General features: G+C 40.5%; 1 long non-coding RNA gene across 2 annotated transcripts in view; it reads right to left on the bottom strand.

The window, feature by feature from the left end:
* Nucleotides 1–18,883, bottom strand: part of LOC116153476 (uncharacterized) — a 42,499-nt gene extending 23,616 nt beyond the window's left edge. For both annotated transcript variants that reach the window (XR_010380896.1, XR_010380895.1), the window contains exons 1-6: nt 18,449–18,883; nt 16,292–16,343; nt 13,417–13,503; nt 5,345–5,394; nt 4,648–4,792; nt 3,342–3,442 (exon numbers count right to left, since the gene is read on the bottom strand). This is a non-coding gene — a long non-coding RNA (uncharacterized LOC116153476). The remainder of the gene's footprint in view (nt 1–3,341; nt 3,443–4,647; nt 4,793–5,344; nt 5,395–13,416; nt 13,504–16,291; nt 16,344–18,448) is intronic.
* Between the last annotated feature and the right edge of the window lie 2,568 nt (nt 18,884–21,451).

Raw genomic sequence — 21,451 nt, 5'->3', positions numbered from 1 at the left:
CTCTGGCCCACAGCCCAGGTCCCCTGGCCATCTCTCCAGCACTAGATCTTTTCCAAGGACCCTAGAACCTGGGCCCAGCTATGATGTTCAATGAGTGGGGCTGGGGTGTGTGGTAAGGTGGCAGGAGCCAGTGTGGTGTTCTCACTGCCGTGCACCTACACACTCCTTGCCAGTGGAGTCTAGGCTTCTGCAGCCCTTCTGCCTGTCACAGTGCTTATCCCAGCAGCCAAGGGGGCTTGTTAATTCCTCCAGGTGGGACGGGGATGCCCAGTCATGGCTAAACCCACTCGCACCGCCCAGTGGGGATCTGCCCCTTGCATCTCCCTTTTCCCCTTAGACTCCTCCCAGGGGCCCAGGTTCTGACCTAGTGGTTTCTGCCCTCCACCCCCAACCCAGTCACGAGGAAATCTTTCTGGCAGCACTGGTTGTATAAGAGTTCTACCGGTTTCCAGTTACTTTCCTATGAGAATTGTTCCATATGTAGATGTATTTTTGAGGTTTTCACAGGGGAGTTGAGCTCCACCATCTTCATCCCCCTCTCCAGCCATTCTTTATCTCTGAGGAAAATGAGATCCTAAATTGGGGTTTTGTAACCGCTGGTGGAGAAAAGGAATCAAAAAGGTGAGCCTAGGAATTTACTGTAAAAGCATAAGCCTGCATTTTCTACTGTAGTAGGAAAGACACTGACCCCCACTGAAGCTGTGCCTTGGAAAGCAATTGAACTTGCTTTTTCAGTGGTTAGAATAGAGCTTTGACTAATATAATAGTATGCAGGTGTTAACAATGGAATAGTATTCAGCCTTTAAAAGAAAATTCTATGCTGTAACACTGATGAACACTGAAGCCAAGATGCTAAGTGTTCCTCAGTCACAGAAAAACAAATATTATATGAGTACATTTATATGCAATGCATATAGAAGTCAAATTCATAGAGATAAAGAATAGAATGATGGTTGCCCAGGGGGTGGCTGGTGGGGAGAGGGAGTCAGAGTAGCTGTTTAATGGGTATGGAATTATTTAGCAACATGGAAACATTCTGGAGCTGAAAGGCAACAATGGTTCAACTAGATGAATGTGCCTAATGCCACAAGACTGCACATTTATAAGTGGTTCAAAGGGGTAATTGTATATTATGTATATTTTACAGTGATTAAAAATTAATTATATAAGTTAAGGGTTTGTAGAAATAGAAATTCCAGGTGCCATGTGTAGTGTTTTACATCAATTGCAGTTTGTTTAATCCTGATAATACTATGGAGGTAGTGATTACTACTATACTACCCATTTTACAGAAAAGAAAATTAGTGCTTGGAAAAGTTAAATTTCTCATGTAATTGGTAAGTAGAGAAAGCAGAATTCAGACACTCCTGAGAAACACTCTCAGCCACTATCCTCTCTAAAATCAGAGATAGTATTAGCTGACTCAGGAGGAAGGGGAATGTGTAAATAATACATCTCTGCTCTTTTAAACTTGATAAAACAAAATGTTAAGTATCTAGCCCAAGAGTATTAGAGCCAATAGTACTTCTGGAAAAGCTAAAGAAACCAATTGACTGGAGATATATATAGACATATATATATCTATATATATATCCTTCAAGGATCTGCTAATATGTACCTTCTGGAATTTTCTTCATTCTACAGATGAGATGAAGTAGGATATAACAAGGCATAAATGAGTAGGAGTTGGTGAGAACCACACGAGGAATACTATAAGACGAAGAAAAGCAGTCATTTAGTCTACCTCAGAGTAGTTATCCTAAAGTAAGCTTGTAATGAATGAATCAATCTGGAACTTTATATGATAAGGTAAAAAAGCATCCTTGCCCCAGAAAAGGCTATTTAACCAAACTGGATCACACAGTGCTAGAATTTCCAGAGCCTTCTACCAATATTGTGGTATGTCCATTGCTTGATTTGAGGCCAAATTGAGATCCAGCTGGACCTCATTTAGAGTCGTTTTGAAGATACTTGCTATTGAAATTAAATCCTGCTCAGAGAGTATTTTATTGTTAGTGAAAGAACCGCCTATGAATAAATAATTGTGCTCAATTCTCATGCTGGCCCGAACCAGGAATACAAAGAAAATGCCCTCACTCACGCTTGGTTCAGGTTCCAGGAGACATCAGGAGTTACCAAATTACTTTGCCCTCTTTCAAACTTCCAGCCTAGTTCCAAATAACAGAATGGTTTAGTCACCTTTGAGACATTATTGAATTTAGGGGATTTGTCCCACAGATGAAGAAAGCGGGACTAAGCAGAGAGTGTGCTAACCTAGAAAGTCAGAGCACCCCTGCTTCTCAGCTTTCACTTCTGGTTTTGTGTGTCAGTTAAGAGAACACTGACCTCACCCAGCTCTCCCTGGGGCCATCTTACAGTCTCACCAGAGAGGCCCTTTCTGTTGTGAGTCCCTCTTCTCACTGGTCCCCACCCAATGGTAACTTAGATTATCTTTTAGTGCAGACTTTAATCTATATGCCCAGATTTTAATCTGCATGCCCTTGAATGAGAAGTCATGACCTTAAGAACTACAGGGGCAGCAAAGCCTAAGAAAAACACATCTTTGGCTTTAGGGTTAGACTCCACCTTCTATCCCAGCTCTGCCACCTACTAAGCTGTGACCTAACGCAAGTTACAACATGCTAAACCTCGGACCCTCATCTAAAGATGGAGGTAAATCTCTAAACAGAGTGCCTAAAGGTTGTCAAAGGTACAACAAAATAAGGCAGAAGTTCCTGATACAAAGTAAGTATTTCCTTCTAATAAGCAAAGCAGTACTGATTCTCTTTCTGTTGGGATCCATCCCCTCCTGACCTTCCCAACGGGACAGAATTGTCCCGTCTCCTCAACCCAAGCCTTGTCACTGTATTACCAAGTTTGCATGTGAACTGATGTCTTTTGGCCCTTCTCATTCTTCTAGGTGACACTTTTTTTTTCAGTTCTAGTCACCTCACAACCATGTATCGCTGACATGGACTTTCTGCACTTCACTTTGCTCATCTATTTAGACTAGATGCTTTTCAGGATCCCCAGTTCTAAATCCCAGAGGGAATTTAGGATTCTCTGAGCTGCTATTACAGAAATCATCTTGTAAGTCCTTGTCTTCAAGACACAATATACCAAGAAGGAAACCCTCCATGAATGGAAATGGAGGGGCACTGACAGTCACTCAGTCTTTGAGAGTGGGTCATTGAAGTTTAGAAATGAAGATTGGTTCTTAAGACATTTCTCAAGACAAATGTTTAAATAGCAAGAAGGGTTCTGGTGTGGCAAAGAAAAAGAGCCTCTACCATGTGGCAGGATGGCCCACGTGAGAACCATGCAACATAAATAGGACTTACCTGCAACTGGATATACGGCAGGGTGTACTCCAGGCAGCAGGAAGGTGTGTGTGCATAAACATCCCCATGTCAAACTTGGATACAGTCTCCACTGAGGACAACTAGTAAAGCAGGGTAATACTTTAATTAGGGGGACAAAAGTGGAAATCAGAGACCACTGTAATTTTAACTCCCCAAAAGGGCATTTTAAGTAGCAGGGGGTATCTGGTGATATCTGGCAGCATTTTAACTGGGAAGAGGTTCTGTTGGTGTCTATTGGGAAGAGGCTGAGATACTAAATATCCTGTAAAACACAGGAAATACCTTCCCAGTAAAGAATTATCCAGCTTAAAATGTCAACAGTGCCAGGTACAATAATACCAGACTGCTGCCTTTGTTCTCAGGTGCCTGGGACAGATATTTTTTTTCCCCCTGGAAGAATAGAACATCATCCTAGATCTATAAAAACAAACCCCTTTTAAAAAAATTATTCTTGATTGTGTGGCAAGACTAACAAGCTTAGGAGGAGACAGTTATACACGAGAAGCAGTAGGAAAAATGTCATTAAAAGCTAATATGCAGAGGCCCCAGATATTGGAAGAAGTGTAAGTAGATTGCCAACATTTCTAAAGAACTGAAAACCACAGAAAATTACAGAGCAGATTTAGCAGAGGGAAAAAAATGTCAGAACTGAAAAATACAATCCCAATTAAGAATGCAATGGTTGGGTATAGTAGCCAATTAGAAATAATTTAATAGAGGATTAGTGAACTGGAAGACAAATCAGAAGGAAATATTCAAAATGAAACTCAGGTAAAACACCCAAGAAGGTAAGAAAAAGTAACTGATACAGTGAAAACAGATGTAGCCAAGCGGTTCTGGACTTGGGGATAGAATTTTCAAAAGCCAAATAAACATAGGAACCACCAGCTCCAAGAAGGGCTGAGGAACCAAAGCAATGTAAATTAAAAGCAATCTACTCCTAGACACATCATAACTTGAGGAAATTTTTTTAAAATCTTAAACGCATCCACAGGAAAAAAGACCTTAAACTAGTGGGTCATTATAGTAGGATGGTACAACTGTCCCCCCTTGTTTGCAGGGGCTGTGTTCCAAGACCCCCACTGGATGCCTGAAACCAAGTAGTTCCAAACCCTATGTGTACAAAGTTTTTTCCTATACATACCTATGATTGATAGTTTAATTTATGAATCAGGCACAGCAAGCTTTACAGTAACTAATAAAACAGAAAAGTTACACTGTAACATAAAAATTATGTGCCTATGGTCTCTTTCTCCCTCAAAATATCTTATTGTACTATTCTTACCCTACTTGAGATGATGCAGTGCCTTCATGGTGAGATGAGAGGAAGTGAGGTGAAGAGTCAAAGGGAGGATCATCTGCTTCAGGTGGTCCCAGATCCCTGGTCCATGACAGTGTCGATGGCTGGGGATCTCCTGAGCAAGACAGAGCTGGACAGGGAGGGATTACCGTGCTACTCAGAACAGCGCCAAATTTAAAACGTAGACAATCCCAGAAATAAACAATTCCTATGTAGTATTTTCTGAACTACACATGGTTCACTGTGGGTAACTGAAACCACGGGAAGCGAAACCACAGATAAGGGGCTAGTACTACAGATTTAAACTCACAGCAGTGATTATATTAGGAAAATAGATTATTTACTCCAATTAAATTCTGTCAGCTGAATTTCTTGGAGGAAAAAAGCCCTTGTATTTGACAAGATATTTATGGATTCCAAAAAGGTTAAAGTCAAAGGATGATAAAGTGTACAAATGTATCATTTAAAGTTTCAGGAATTGAGCTGACAGCTAATTTTATAAGCTAAACAATGAAATCCAGGAGATAATGGCATGATTTATTCAGTATTCAAGAAAATGAGACTTTTTGAAGCCCTGTCCTAGAACTAATGTAGCTATATTAGCATCATTTAAGGCTACTGGAAGGTAGAAAGCATTACTGTAGATTAAAAAGGGGACATTTCACAATGATAAAAGACTTACCAGGAAAATAATTTTAGATTTTAATCATCTCATGACATATCCTCGGAATACTAGAGGAAAAACAGAACCATAAAGAGAAATAGACAAATTCAAACTATGAGAATAACTAATAAAACACAAAAGAAATAAGATTTGAACAAGACATTTTCAAAAATTGATTGTTATTAGGCCATAAGACAAGTCTCAAAAGGAACTGAATCTACTTAATTACATTTTCACAAAGCATATTCAACTAATCATTTTTAAGCTAGAATACTTCCATAAATGTAGAGATTCACTTCTAAATAACCAGCAGGTAAAAATAAATCATGATGTAAATTAGAAGATAATTTGAGCTCAGTAGTTTGAGGAAAAATCATGTAGAATGTAGTAAAATCAGTGTTTATACATTTAAGATAGTAACTTCTACATACAAAAGACAGATCAATTTTAATGAGCTAACATCTACCAAGGAATTAGAAAAACGGTGAATTTGAAAGGTTAAAATACTGACAAAGCCAAAATTTGATTCTTTAAAGAGTCTAATAAACTTTTCAAACTTTGGACAAGACGATCAAATCAGAGAGACATACAAGAAACCAGTATCAAACATGGAAACAGCCTAAATGTCCATCAACAGGTGACTGGATAAAGAAGAGGTGGTATATTTATACAATGGACTACTACTCAGCCATAAAAACCAACAACATAACGCCATTTGCAGCAACATGGATGCTCCTGGAGAATGTCATTCTAAGTGAAGTAAGCCAGAAAGAGAAAGAAAAATACCATATGAGATCGCTCATATGTGGAATCTAAAAAACAAAAACAAAAACAACAACAACAAAAAAAACAAAGGATAAATACAAAACAGAAATAGACTCACAGACATAGAATACAAACTTGTGGTTGCCAAGGGGGCGGAGGGTGGGAAGGGATAGACGGGATTTCAAAATTGTAGAATAGATAAACAAGATTATACTGTATAGCACAGGGAAATATACACAAGATCTTATGGTAGCTCACAGAGAAAATGACAATGAATATATAAATGTTCATGTATAACTGAAAAATTGTGCTGAACACTGGAATTTGACAACATTGTAAAATGATTATAAATCAATAAATGTTAAAAAAATAATGAAAGTAGGGACATGGGATATTAATACATATGCTGTAGAAGGTAAGAGAATTATTGAAAAACTGTATACCAATATGTCTTAAAACATAAGTAAAATGGAAAATTTAATATCCAATTAACCAAAAACTAAGAATAGAGTATCTGAATTTTTTTATTAAAGAAATTGAACATAATTAGAAGTCCAAACACAAAGCTTTCACTAGCAAAACTAATTTAGGGAAAAGAACACCAATCTTCCAGAGAATTAAAAAAAAAAGATGACAGATCAGCCAAGATGGCCAAGACCCTGAGCTCACCTCTGCTCGTGGGCACACCACAATTACAACTGTTTACAGAACAACCGTCCATGAAAAAGACCAGAACATACCAGAAAAGATCTACAACTAAAGATATGAAGAAGGAGCCAAAACGAGACAGGTAGGAAGGGCCAAATCACAGTACAGCCCAGTCCCATACACTCGGGTGAATGGACCACAAAAAGGAAAAGGACAGTGGCAGAGGCCTTCCCCAAGCAGTGAGGGGTCTGAGCCCCACATCGAGCTCCTCAGCCCCAGGGGTCCTGCATCAGGAAGACAAGCCCCCAGAATGCTTGGCTCTGAAGGCCACTGGAACTTACTCTGGGAGTCCCAGAGGGCTAAAGGAAATAGACTCCATTCTCAAAGGGTGCACACAAAAATCTCACATGTTTAGGGACCCAGGCAAGCAGGAGAAATCTGAAATGAATCTGGATCAGACCTACCTTGTGATCTTTCAGAGTCTCCCAGAGAGGCAGGGGACAACTGGAGTTCCCCCTGGGGACACAGACACTGGTGGCAGTCATTTTGGGGAGGTTGTTCCACCACATGGACACTGGTGCTAGCAAGCACCACTGTGGAATCCTCCCTCTAGCTTGTTAGCCTCAGAACCCAGTCTCGCCCCTTCCCAAGGGCCTGTAGACACCAGGGAAGGGGCCCAGCCCCAGGAAATGGTAGCCCCCCAGTCTGCAGACCCAGCCCATCCACCAGCGAGCCAGCACCAGCCCAGGGACCAACCACCAGCAGGCCAACACAAGCTTCAGGACATCCTGGACTCCACAGCCAGCTGTGTCAGCAATCAGCCCCACCCACCAGCAGTCTAACAGCAGCTCTGGGTCCCCCGAGCCCTATGGCCATACCCTAGGACTCAGTTCTGCTTGCCAGTGGCCAGGCAGTAGCCCCAGCACCTGGCAGTAGCCCCAGGACCTGTGGGGAGCTGCAGCCAGCCACTCTGTGACCTAGCCCTGCCAGCCAGTGGTCAGTAGCCTATGCAAAATTTAAGTCTTAGCAATCAACGAGACCAGGGGGCCAACCAAGACTACCGAAGTACCCACAGTCACCAGCCCGCCACAGCAGAAGGACCCAAGCAGCCCACACAGGGGGCAGCCCTAGAGCACAGAGCTCTGGTGACGAGAGGACAGCATGCTGCTGGGACCCATGGGTCATCTCCTACAAAGGCCACTTCTGCAAGGTTGGGAAATGTAACCAACCTACCAGATACTAGAAATAGAAACAGAAATTTAGGCAAAATGAATTAACAGGAACACGTTACAAACAAGTAAGAGAAACCGCCAGAAGAAGAAAGATTATTGAAGAACTCAGGAGAAGACTAGGTGAACAGATCAAGATGTTAGAATTTTTTAAACCGAGAGTTGGAAAATATATAGAAACGAACAGATGAAGGGTAACTGAAATGACAAAGATGCTAGAAGGTACTAACAGACTAAATGATGCATTCCTTTGTTTCAGTAAGCCGGAAGACAGCAATGGAACCACTGATGCTGAACAGAAAGAAAAGAACTTAGGACAGTTTACAAGACCTCTGGGACAACATCAGGCATACTTACGTTTGCAGGGTCCTGGAAGAAGAGAGAGTGGACAGGGATAGAATATATTTGAAGACCTAATAGCTGAATACTTCCCAAATCTGGGAAAGCAAACAAACATCCAAGTCTAGGAAGCATAGAGAATCTAGACTAGATTGATCCAAAGAGGACTACACCAAGACACACTGTCATTCAAGTGGCAAAAATCAAAGATAAAGAGAATATTAAAAGCGTCAAAGGAAAACAAACAAGTTACAGACAGGGGAACTCCCATAAGGCTATCTATCAGATGACTTTTTAGCTGAAACTCTGCAGGCCAGGAGGGAGTGGCATGATATATTTAGTGACGATAAAGATAAACCTACAACCAACAATACTCTACGTGGCAAGGCTCTCATTTAGATTGGATAAAGTGGTAGAGCATGTGCTTAGCATGCACAAGGTCCTGGGTTCAATCCCCAGTACCTCCATTAAAAAAAAATAAAAAATAAACCTAATTACCTCCCCTCCCCCCAAAAAACAAACAGATTTGATACGGAGATGAGCAGTTTCACAGACAAGCAAAAGCCAAGTTCAATGTCACTAAACCAGCTTTGTGAAAAAAGTTAAACAGATTTCTAAGCAAAAAAGAGGCCATAACTAAAAACATGAGAATCACAAAAGGAAAATCAGTGAAGGCAAATCCACAGTAAAGGTAGAAAATCCAACAAGCATAAAAGTTAATAGGAAGATTAAAATAAAGTAGTAAAATTGTCTATATCCACAGTAAGCAGTTAAGGGCTACATCGAACAATTAAATGTAAACTATGATGTCAAAAACAGTAATCATGAAGAGAGTACAAATGCAGGGTTGTTAAAATTAAAATTAAGAGATCAGCAACTTACATCACGTATGCAGAGAGGACTTTATGTAAACCTCATGGTAACCACAAACCAAAAATTTACGCTAGATAAACACAAAAGAGAAAGAAGTCTAAACATAACACTCGAGAGTCATCAAATCTCAAGGGAAGAGAAGAAAAGGAACAGAAACACTACCAAAAACACCACCAAAACAATTAACAAAATGGCAATAAAAACATATTACTTTAAATGTAAATGGACTTTAAATGTAAATGGACTAAATGCTCTAATCAAAAGACAGAATGGCTCAATGGATATAGGAACAAGACCTGTATATATGCTTCCTACCAAAGACTCCTTTCAGCTTTAAAAACGGTGAGGGGATGGGAAAAGGTATTCCATGCTAATGGAAATCCAGAGAAAGCCAGGGTAGTGATACCTGCATCAGACAAAACAGACTTTAAGACATAGACTGTTAAACACAAGACAAGAGACAAAGAAAGACATTATGTAATGATCAAGGGATAAATCCAAGATGTAACAACTGTAAATATATATGCACCCAACATAGGAGCACTTTAATCCTTTCTGGCCAGGAGGCTGTTAGACTAGAAATCAACTACAAGGGGAAAATACTGCAAAACACAAACACATGTAGCTAAACAGTATGCTGCTACGCAATGGGTCACTGAAGAAGTCAAAGATGAATACCTGGAGACAAAAGGAAACACACACAGTGATCCAAAAATCTATGGGACGCAGCAAAAGTGGTTCTAAGGGGGGAGTTTATAGCGATACAAGCTTACCTCAGGAAACAAGAAAAATTTCAGACCAACTTTATCATACCTAAAAGAACTAGAAACAACAACAAAAAAAACAAGCAAAGTTACAAGGAAATCCTAAAGATCAGAGTAGAAATCAAGAATATAGAGACTAAAAAATAGAAAAGACTCGTGAACCTAAGATTTGGTTCTTGGTAAAGACGACAACATTGATAACCAGTTAGCTAGAGGCATTAAGAAAAAAGAGGGCCCCAAATCAATAAAATCTCGAAGGAAAAGTTACAACTCACACCCCAGAAACACAAAGGACCATAAGAGATAACTAGGAAAAACTATATGCCAATAAAATCAGACAGCCTAGAAGAAATGGATAAATTCCTAGATACATAAAATCTCCCAGGAGTGAACCAGGTAGAAATAGAAAATACAAACAGATCAATGACCAGCAGAGTAACTGAATCAGTAATTTAAAAACTCCCAAACAGAAGTCCAGGACTGGATGGCTTCCTAGGTGAATTCTACCAAACATTCACGAGAAGAGTTAACACCTACTCTTCTCTAACTATTCCAAAACATTGCAGAGGAAGGAATACTTCCAAATTCATTCTATGAGGCCAGCATCACCCTGATACCAAAAGCAGACAAACATATACAAAAAAAACTACAGGCCAATATCACTGATTTACATAGATGCAAAAATCCTTAAAATGTTAGCAAGCGAGATACAACAATTAAAAAGATACACCATAATCAAGTGGGATCTTTTTTTCCAGGGATGCAAGGATGGTTAGTATCTGCAAAGTCAGTGTGATATGCCATTTAACAAACTGAATCAAAGCCATATGATCTCAATAGATGAAGAACCTTTTGATAAAATTCAACATCCATTTATGATAAAAAAAAAAAACTCTCCATAAAGTGGGCATAGAGAGAATGTACCTCAACACAATAGAAGTCGTATATGACCAGCCCATAGCTAACATCATACTCAACAGTGAAAAGCATTTCTCTAGGATCAGAAAAAAGACAAGAATGCCCACTCTTGACACTTTTACTCAATTTGGTATCCAAAGTTCTAGCCACAGTAATCAGTCAAGAAAAATAATCCAAATTGGAAAGGAAGAAGTAAACCTGCCACTGTTTGCAGGTAACATACTACTATACAGAGCAAATTCTCCAGACACCACCAAAAGTCTTCTAGATCTCGATGAATTTGGTAAAGTTGCAGGATACGAAATGTAGAGAAATCTGTTGCATACCTATACACTAACAATGATCAATCAGAAGAGTTTACAAAAACAATCCCATTTACCATTGAATCAAGAAGAATAAAATGCTTAGGAATAAGCCTAAGGAAGTAAAAGACCTGTTCTCAGAAAACTAAGACACTGAGGAAAGAAACTGTGTCATCTTTGAACAGGTGAAAAGATACTGTGTTCATGGATTACAAGAATTAATGTAGTTAAAGTGACCATACTACCCAAAGCAATCTACAGAGTCAGTGCAATCCTTATCAAAATATCAGGATACCAATGGTATTTTTCACAGAACTGGAGCAACCCTAAAATTTGTATGGAAACACAAAAGACCCCCCAAATAGCCAAAACAATTTTGAGGTGGAAGAACAGAGCTGGATGTATCATGCTCCCCCACTTCAGACTATACTGCAAAGCTACTGTAATCAAAACTGTGGTATTGGCACAAAGGCACACAGAGCAGTGGAACAGAGCAGACAGTCCAGAAATAAAGCCGTCCACTTATGGTCAGTTAATTTACAACAAAGGAGGCAGGAATATACAGTGGAGAAAAGACAGTCTCTTAAGTGGTGCTGAACAGCCACATGTAGAAAAATTACATTAGAACATTCCCTCAAAGCATATACAAAAATAAATTCAAAACGGATTAAAGTCTTAGAGATTTGGAAACCATCAAACTTCTTGAAGCAAGCACAGGCGGAACAGTCTGACATAAATCATAGCAACATCTTTTTGCATCTGCCTAAGGCAGAGGAAACAAAAGCAAAACACACCAAATAGGACCTAATTAAATTTAAGAGCTTTTGCACAGCAAAGGAAACCATTGAGAAAATGAAAAGACAACACACTGAATGGGAGAAATTATTTTCAAGTGTCATAACAATCTATAAGGGGTAAATTCCAAAATTTATCAACAGCTCATACAACTCAACATCAAAAAAGCAACATGAAAAAAAATGGGCAGGAGATCTGAATAGACGTTTTTCAAAAGAAGACATACAGATGGCCAACAGACACATGAAAAGATGCTCCACATCACTAATTGGAGAAATGCAAATCAAAACCACAATGATTGTAAATCAATTATACTTCAGTTAAAAAGGCCACGATGAGCTATCACCTCACACCTGTCAGAATGGCTACCATCAAAAAGAACACAAGTAACAAAGTTGGTGAGGATGTGGAGAAAAGGGAACCCTTATATACTGGTGGGAATATAAACTGGTGCAGCCACTGTGGAAAACAGTATGGCGATCCCTCAAACATCTAATAATAAAATTACCATATGATCCAGCCATTCCACTCCTTGGTATATATCCAAAGAATACAAACACTAATTCAAATCAATACATTCACCCCAGTGTCCATAGCAGCAGTATTTACAATAGCTAAGACATGGAAGCAACCTAAGTGTCCAACAACAGATGAATGGATAAAGGTGTGGTATACATACACACACAATGGAACACTGCTCAACCATAAAAAAGAAAAATACTGCCATTTGCAGCAATGTGGGTTGATGTAGAGAATATGCTAAGTGAAATGAGTCAAACAGAAAGACATTACTTGTGTGGAATCTATGTCAGTATTAAAAAAGAAAGACTCAGACATAGGAAACTAGTGTTTACCAATGGGGACAGGGGAGGAAGGAGCAGATAAGGGGTTAAGAGGGACAAACTGTATATAAGCTACAAGGATGTACCACACAGGGAATACAGCCAAAGTTTGTAATAACTATCAATGGAGTAATTTTTAAAAATCGTGAGTCACTATGTTGCATACCTGAAATTTATACATAGTGTAAATCAGCGGTACCTCAATTAATAAAGGCAAAATGCAAAATAATGACAAAGTAAACTTGATACTCAAATCTAATAAAGGCATATAAAGGAAAATTACAGGTGATGTTCAGGCATAACCTTTGAACTAAAAATCCTGAACAATTTTAGCAACCAGGATCCACCTACTATATAAAAATATACCATGACTAAATTGGGTTTATTCTAGGAATGTTAAGATTATTTAATACTGGAGGGGGAAAGAAAATCAAGCAATTTATTCCACCACAGGAACAGAATAAAGGGGAATAATAACCATCTCAATTGATATTCCCCAAAAGCATTTGATGAAATCCAAATTTAAAAACTCTTACCAAAGTAGAGAATGTATTTTCATGCAGCCATTATGGAAAGCAATATGGAGATTCCTTAAAAAACTAAATATAGACTTACCATACAATCCAGCAGTCCTATGCATGGGCATACATCTGGAGGAAACTAGTTCCAAAAGATTCATGCACCCCAATGTTCACAGCAACACTGTTTAAAATAGTTAAGACATGGAAGCAACCTAAATGTCCATTGACAAATGACTGGATAAAGAAGTTGTGGTGTATATATATACAATGGGATACTTCTCAGCCATAAAAAGAATAAAATAATGCCATTCGTAGCAACATGGATGGACCCAGAGATTGTCGTATTAAGTAAAGTAACCCAGGAAAAGAATACCATATATCACTTATATGTGGAATATATTTTTTAAATGGCACAAATAAACTTATTTACAAAACAAACAGGCTCAGACATAGAAAACAAACTTATGGTTACCGGGGGGAATGGGTGGGAGAAGGGATAAATTGGGAGTTTACGATTTGCAGATACTAACTACTATATATAAAATAGATAAACAACAAGGTCCTACTGTATAGCACAGGGAACTATATTCAAAATCTTGTAATAGCCTATAATGAAAAAGAATATGAGAAGGAGTATGTATATAACTGAATCACCATGCTGTACATCAGAAATTAATGCAACATTGTAAACCAACTATACTTCAAAAATTAAAAAACTAAGTAGAATACAGTAGGGCTTCCTAAATCTAATAAAGATCTATTTTTAAAAATCTAAGCAAACACACTTAGTGGTAAAATGTTGAAAGCTTTCCCCTTTGAGATTGAGAATAATCTCTAATCATGTTTATTCTGAATGATGAACAGAAACAGTGCAATAATGTAAGAAAATTAAAATGTGAAAACTGTAGACATTAGAGTGGAAGAAATAAAATTTATATGTATAATGTACATATATAAACCAAAATAATCTATAGACAAATTAGAATGAGCACATTAAAGTTGTTGGATGCAAGATAAATATATTTTAAATAAAATTTGTCGCTGATAAATACACAACTCTTTAAAAAGATACCGTTTACAACAGTGTAACAAAATACCAAGCACCAAGGATCAAATCTAGCAAAATATCTGTTCAGTCTCTACAGAGACGATGATCACTATTTTGAGTAAAGATATAAACAAGTAGAGAAACCTATTTATGCAGTGACTGCTTTAGGTTGTTAATTTACCCATAACTGATTAACAGATTTCAAGCAATTCCGCTTGAAATCCCAATAGGTCTCACAGTGAAACTTTCCAAGCTGATTCTAATATGTTGAATGTCAAGTGTCAAGAAAACAGCCAAGACGCTTTTGAAAAGAGGTTAAAAAGTGTCCTCAGATATAAAATTTTCAAACTATAGATATTATAGCAGTGTGGTACTGGTGCAAGGATAAACAAAAGTAGAATAGAGCCCCCAAACAGACCCATATATGGACACATGATCTGTGACACAGCACTCAAAGAAGTGGAAAAGGATGTTCGCAATAAAGGGTGCCGAGATAGTGCTGTATTTACACAGGAGAAAGAACTTGAACTCTTGCTCATGTTATACACACGTATCAATTGCAGGTGTTTCGTAGCTCTAAATGTGAAAGGCAAAGCAGTCGAGTTTTTAGAAGTCTGTCTTCCTGATTTGGGCAAAAGGGAAAGATTTTTTAAACAGTGCGCGCACGCACGCGCGCACACACACACACACACACAATTACCAACCAGGAAGACTGATAACTTTCCTACATTAAAACTAAGTGCTTCTGTTCATCAGGACCACGTTCATCTCTCCTCACTCACAGCAAGCTGAAACTCTGAGACACAGAGGTTTCCAGCAAGGAGGGTTCATTTCCAAGGCACCCAAACAAGGGAACAGGAGAGCAAATCTCAAACCCACCTCCCTGAAGGCAAGTGGCTCAGGGTCCTTATGGGGTAACAAATAAGGAAGCAGGGATGTCTGAGGCATGGGGAAAAGTGATTAGAAAAAGGTGCAATAGTGGTCATTCTGCCCAGTCCTAACTACGCTCCAGGCCCCTGCACATTCAAAAGGTCATTAAGTGGACATTCACGCATGCCCAGTTGGAGGGTGGTTGGTCCTATCCAGAATTAACCAGCTCAGCTGAACTAGATGCAACTCACACTCCAAGTTCCTGGAAAATCACTCAAGCAAACATCTTACTGTTTAGGCTACGAGTTGCTTGGAAGACACCCAAGTCTTAAAACCACCTTCATTAGTGAAGGCATGTGAAATGGATTTGACCCACGATTTTGGTACCCCCTATATTTTGATCATTCCTCAATCTTAAGGGAAAAGGAGTGACTGCTCTGGATGGCGGGGCATAGACCTAGCAGGACTTGAGGAACAGAACTGTTTAGCACTTATTTGAGAACATTTCTCTTGTTCCCGCTTTCAAGTTAACATTTCGATCCCAAGAAACAAACACCACCTTTGTGCCAGTGATCAAGGGATTCACAGGCCCAAGATTGGTAATCGAAACCGCAAACAAAGACGTACCCTGAGGGAGCACACAGAATCCAGGACATATTGTTAAACTTAACACGGTCAAGTGAGGATCAGCGTTTTACCTGTTTACACATCGCAGTGTCGCAATCACTATGTTTGGCTGAAACACGTAAGATACTAAATATGGAAGGGAGATAGTTTTCCCATCCCAAGCACAGTTTCTACAATATCCTGACCAAGCTAATCCTTGATGGGGGTAGACACCAGGATTATTCTGTTTCATCTGAGGACACTCAGAGAACCCAATTTCTACTTAGGGAAAAAAATCAGGCAATAGGAAATTCTGTTGTTACATCTGAAGACACACTGAAGTAAGGAGCAGTTGAAAAGTTAATGACAGGCACAATCAAGGGGTCAGCATGATCAAATACAGAAAAAGGTTTTGGATGACATATCCCGCAGCTAGAGAGATTACCTGCTTTTGCCAAAATGTAAGAAATCCTCATTAACGAGATGTCCATCCAACCCTGGGAAGTTAGAAACAAAGCATAACATAAGAAAACGATCTTGCTGGTAGCCTGACAAGTTATCTGAATTGCCTTCTTCACCGAAGCAAACACTGCAGTAATCCCATTCAACTTAGCTTCTTTCTCATGGCTTCTTTCTGAAAAGCAACCTAAGATCTGCTAGGGAGGGGTTTATTTGCCCACTTGGACAAGTCAGTGTTGGGGTTCTGGGACCAGCCAAGATTTGGATGACCTTGGTTGCAGTTTTTCTGCAGCATGGTTTCCGTTTTCCATCATGTTCTTTTAAGTTCGGTCCAGCGAGGATGGAGCTGGTCTTCTGGATGTTTATCCTTTCAAGACTTCATTCTAGAGGTTCACTGTCTCCTGCTTTAAGAGCTTCTGAAAGGGGTTTTAAGTCCAACATTGGGGATCCAAATCCAGCAGAGCCCAGCCATCCCCAGGACTCCCCCACAATTTCCTCTTGGTAGTGTGAACAGCAACCTGATTAGAGCTTGCCTTCTGCCAGGGAACTAGCCTCTGTCAGAGCTCAAAACCCAAATACTAACTGAGGGCTGAAATAGCAGTGCCTTCCTCTTGGACACCTTATAGCCTCGTTCAGCCAAAAGTTTGAAGTCAAACTATATTTTGGCCTGAGGTGTCCTATGTTTTACTGGTCATCAGTGTATTATCTACATCTGATCAAGGCTCCCTCGTTTGGTTGAGGGTCCCTCAGGACTCTTTTTTATTAAAGTATATTTGATTTACAATGTTGTATTAGTTTCTGGTGTACAGCACAGTGATTCAGTTACATACGTTCTTTTTCGTATTATTTATCATTATAGGTTATTACAAGGTATTCAATATAGTTCCCTGTGCTGAACAGTAAGACCTTGTTGTCTTCCTATTTTATGTGTAGTACTATCTGAAAATCCCAAATCCCAGACTTTTAATTCATCCCTTCCCCTACTTCCTCCCTGGTAACCATGAGTTCTCTATGTCTATGAGTCTGTTTTGTGAATCAGTTCATTTGTGCCAATTTTATAGATTCCATATATAAATGATATATATCATTTGATATTTGTCTTTCTCTGACTTACTTTACTTAGTAGGATAATCTCTAGGCTTGTCCATGTTGCTGAAAAATGGCATTATTTCATTCTTTTTTATGTCTGAGTAGTATTTCATTGTGTACATATATACCACAGTTCTTTACCTGGTCAGCTGTTGATGGCCACTTAGGTTGTTTCCATGTCTTGGCTATTGTAAATAGTGCTGCTATGAACACTGGGGTGCATGTGTCTTTCCAAATGAAGAGTTTCCTCTAGATATATGCCCAGGAGTGGAATTGCTGGATCATATAAGTCTGTTTTTAGTTTTTTAGTTTAAGGACTCTCCATATTGTTCCATAGTGACTGCACCAAATTACATTCCTACCAACAGTGTAGGAGGGTTCTCTTTTCTCCACAGAGGGTCCCTCAAATCTTTTGCCAGGATTTCTCCAAGTATTGTGGGGCAGCTTTTTTTTTTTAATTGAAATATAAATCCCTGAGGAAGTACTATTCAATGGTACTGTTTAACCTGTATCTCAGTCTTCACATCTGAAAGCAAACAACTCTTGGGATTCAAAACTCAAGGTTTTACCAAAAGGACATCCTTCAAATCCAATATAGTAAACAAAAATCTGACTGTGCATATGTGTGGAGAGGGGGGTATATGAGAAATCTTATTGTAAACCTAAAACTGCTCCAAAAAAAGTCTTAAAAATAAGAAAACTCAGGGTAGGCATCTTTGGCAAAACTTTGGTTTCAGTTATATACATATATACGTGTTTGTTTGTTGGATTGTGATATAAAATGTATTTTTTACGTCAAAAGAGTTTGCAAGCCACTGTAGTTAAGTTACACTGGCAAATAAAAGTAAAAGTAACCTCAAAAAAAAAAAAAATCTCTGGACAGAGTAGCGAGCAGAGCGTATGGATTAGGGACTACTAGATAAGTATCTTTTCTACAGTTTGAATAATTGCTCTTAAGCCATTTAGAAACCATCCTAAGACGGCACCTAACCAGTGCAGGCATAGCCCACTTTGCTGTTCCCCGCCTCCCATCTGCCCATACCTCCGGACTTACCTTCACAGCATCTCTTCTGGAATGGATGCAGGTTGCTCTTCTGGGGATTGAAGCACTAGAGCCTGCAATGGGCGGGGTTGCTCTGGTGGTACTTTAATGTTCACTTGTCCAGCTGCAAAGGCAACCTTGGCATTTCATTTAGTTAGTAAATCTCATCCAGAAAGGGAATGCAGCATCGTATAGAGAGCTATACCTTAGATGGGTTTTCCTCATCTGACAGTCTAGGGTCGGCAGAAAAGGCTTTTTCCAGGTTTCTCCAGACACCCCAGGTACTAATATAGTCCCAGAACAAAGTTAAGAAAGCCAGGTATTTAAAACCAAGTAAGTGGCCCCCATACGACCCAGGAAATCTGAAAATTGATTTCCCACTGTCATAGTCACCTGGGGCCCTGCATGGGAGCTACTGAAGGACTCAGCAGCATTTAAAGGAACCCCTGGGCCCCCTCATTCTTGGTCACCGTCATTCTCAGCTCACACACCTGATGTACCACTCGTTTACTATCAAGAGTCTGACTTGGGACAGTCTCTTTTCCAGGGTCCCTCCTGTTTACAGTGTGCACATTGGTGGGGTCCCACTATTGGGTGCCCCATTCAAGTAGGAGTTTGGGGCTTCTCATCTTTTGCTGAGCCCCTCATGGGGGGCCTCGATTTGGTCCGGCTCTTCCTCATGCTAAGGAAGCCGCCCACATAGAGGCCTGTTGTTTCATTCCTTGCTGCTCCCTTTTCTCCTAAATCTGGCCCCAGCCCTTGCAAACTCTGAAGGCAATTTCAACAAGTCAAGACAGAGACACTCTTAAAGCCCCTTCCACCTTTTGCAGTTTGTTCTGTATATCAGGGGTGCTCTGACTAGTGGAAGTCATTAACCATCTCTAAGTTCTCTGGGGCCACAGGGTCTCCATCTGTATACAGCTTATAGGCTTTAAAGACCCTTCCTAGACATGCTGAAGGACCCTCAGGTGGCATCTGTTTTACTTCCTGTATTTATTGAGCCTTCTTTGTTTTGGCCTCCCTCTTCGCAATCCCGTGGGAGTGCACTCTCGATTATGTTTAAGTTTGGCCCATCCCAGGACTGCATCGCAGTCAGGATCTGCTGGTGGTACAGCTGCATTTACAACAGCAGCCTCTACCAAGCTGCCAGGGGGCTCCGTGTGAATTTAGTAAACTCTGAACATCTGTTCAGGTTAGGTTGTGGGTTGGGAAAATTAATGAAAAAAGGCTTTCCCTTCTCTGTGGGCCATCTCTCTAAGGTGGCATACTGGTCTTCCAATTAAGTAAATCTGAAGTCTAAGAAGGGCTGTGGACCCTGATCAACCCCATGGGCTGCCCAGTCCCAGCATTCAGACCCCCAGTGTGTGCGACTTCCCTTAAAGGATATTGCCCTGCCTGAGTTTGAGTAGCTCCCTGCCCGAATCGAGTGCCCTGGCAGGTATGAGGGGGGAGACCATTCCTGTTTCTCGATCCTCAGAGACTTGGGGGTGGGGGAGGGAGACCAAGCCTGAGGCTGTGGCTCAGGCACCGGGCAGTGAAGGAGCAGCACCAGCATGTAAGGATGAAGGAGGAGCCGTTGAAGTGTTGGACTCAATTAACAGCAACTCATCCTCCTTTTCATTAGAATCAAGCAAGACAGAGTTTTGTAATAACATAAAAGACCGTACATAAGATTTTGTCCCATTTTTCTTCTCATTTACAAAGTAAATCTAGTAGCAAAATTATACTGTAATTTTAGGATCCATTTTAGGCCATTTGGGTCCAGAGTCTAAATGATATTGTGGCCATACAGTGTTTGAAAATAAATATATATACTGACTTTTTCTTTTCCATGATTTTTGCAGCTTAAAAGCCGCCCAGCTTTGGAGAACGCAGCCTAGAGGGCTCCAAGGGGGAATTAAAGCAACATTTCCCACTTTGAAAAGGCTCTGCTTCCCGGCGGTCACAGCAGCTCCTGGAGTTCCTGTGGGTCCTGGCCACGGGCACCAAGAAGCTATATCCCCAGCGGCCAACTCCTGACGGTAAGACAATCAGAGGTAGATGACATCAGCAAACAAGACCAAAAGCCAGAGCCCCAGGCCTTCAACCCAGGTACAGAGTACCTGAGCAGCTGTAACCTTTCATTTCATCTGCCAGAATGCTGCTGGTGGGCCTCCAACCCACGATCTGATCAGGACTGCAAAGGCAATCTAGGCACAGGCACGTTTCTTCACTGACGTTACTCATCCAAAGACATCTTCCAAAGCCCGAAGCCCAAAACCTAAAACTCACCTCTTGATGCAGAACAAAACTAAGTGCCCAAGATTGACGGCACCCCGCTGGGGAAATCCTGGGGATGGTCCCTGGAACAAACAGACCAGGCAGCCGCTTGGACTCATCCACAGGCTCCCAGTACCAGCAAAGGGCTGGCAAACCACGAGCAAATGGTCCATCTGGACTTACAGCCTGGCTGGCTGGCCAAATCTGTTACCGAACCAGGTTCATCTTTCCTGACCCACACAAGCAAAAATGCTGAGACAGAAGTTTGCAGCAAAAAGAGGGCTTATTTGAAGGTAACCGAGGGAGGAGAAGAAGGAACAAATCTCAAACCCGCCTCCCCAGCCGCAAGGGCTGTGGGTATTTATGGGATAACCAATAGAGAAGCAGAGCGGCTGAGCGTGGGGAGTATGGGGAGAGGTGATTGGGAAAAGGTAAGGTAATTGTCATTCCCTGCAGCTGTAACTAAGCTACAGGCCTCTGCATGATCAAAAAGGTCACCAGGGGGACGCTCACGCATGCCCAGTTGGAGGGTCAGTGGTCCTATCCAGAATTAACCAGCTCACTTTGAACTAAACGCAGCTGAGACTCCAAGTTCCTGGAAAATAACTGGAGAAAACATCTTGTTGCTTAGGCTCAGTGCTGCTTGGAAGGCATGCAGATCTTAAAACTGCCTTGATGAGTGAAGGCAGGTGAAACAGATTTGATCCATGGTTTCAGTGTCTTTAAGGCACAGACTGGGAGAAGATCTATCTGCAG

Source organism: Camelus dromedarius, chromosome 5 (genome assembly GCF_036321535.1).
Source record: "Camelus dromedarius isolate mCamDro1 chromosome 5, mCamDro1.pat, whole genome shotgun sequence".
Classification (NCBI taxonomy): Eukaryota; Metazoa; Chordata; class Mammalia; order Artiodactyla; family Camelidae; genus Camelus; species Camelus dromedarius.
This window is presented reverse-complemented; position numbering and strand designations above follow the sequence as displayed.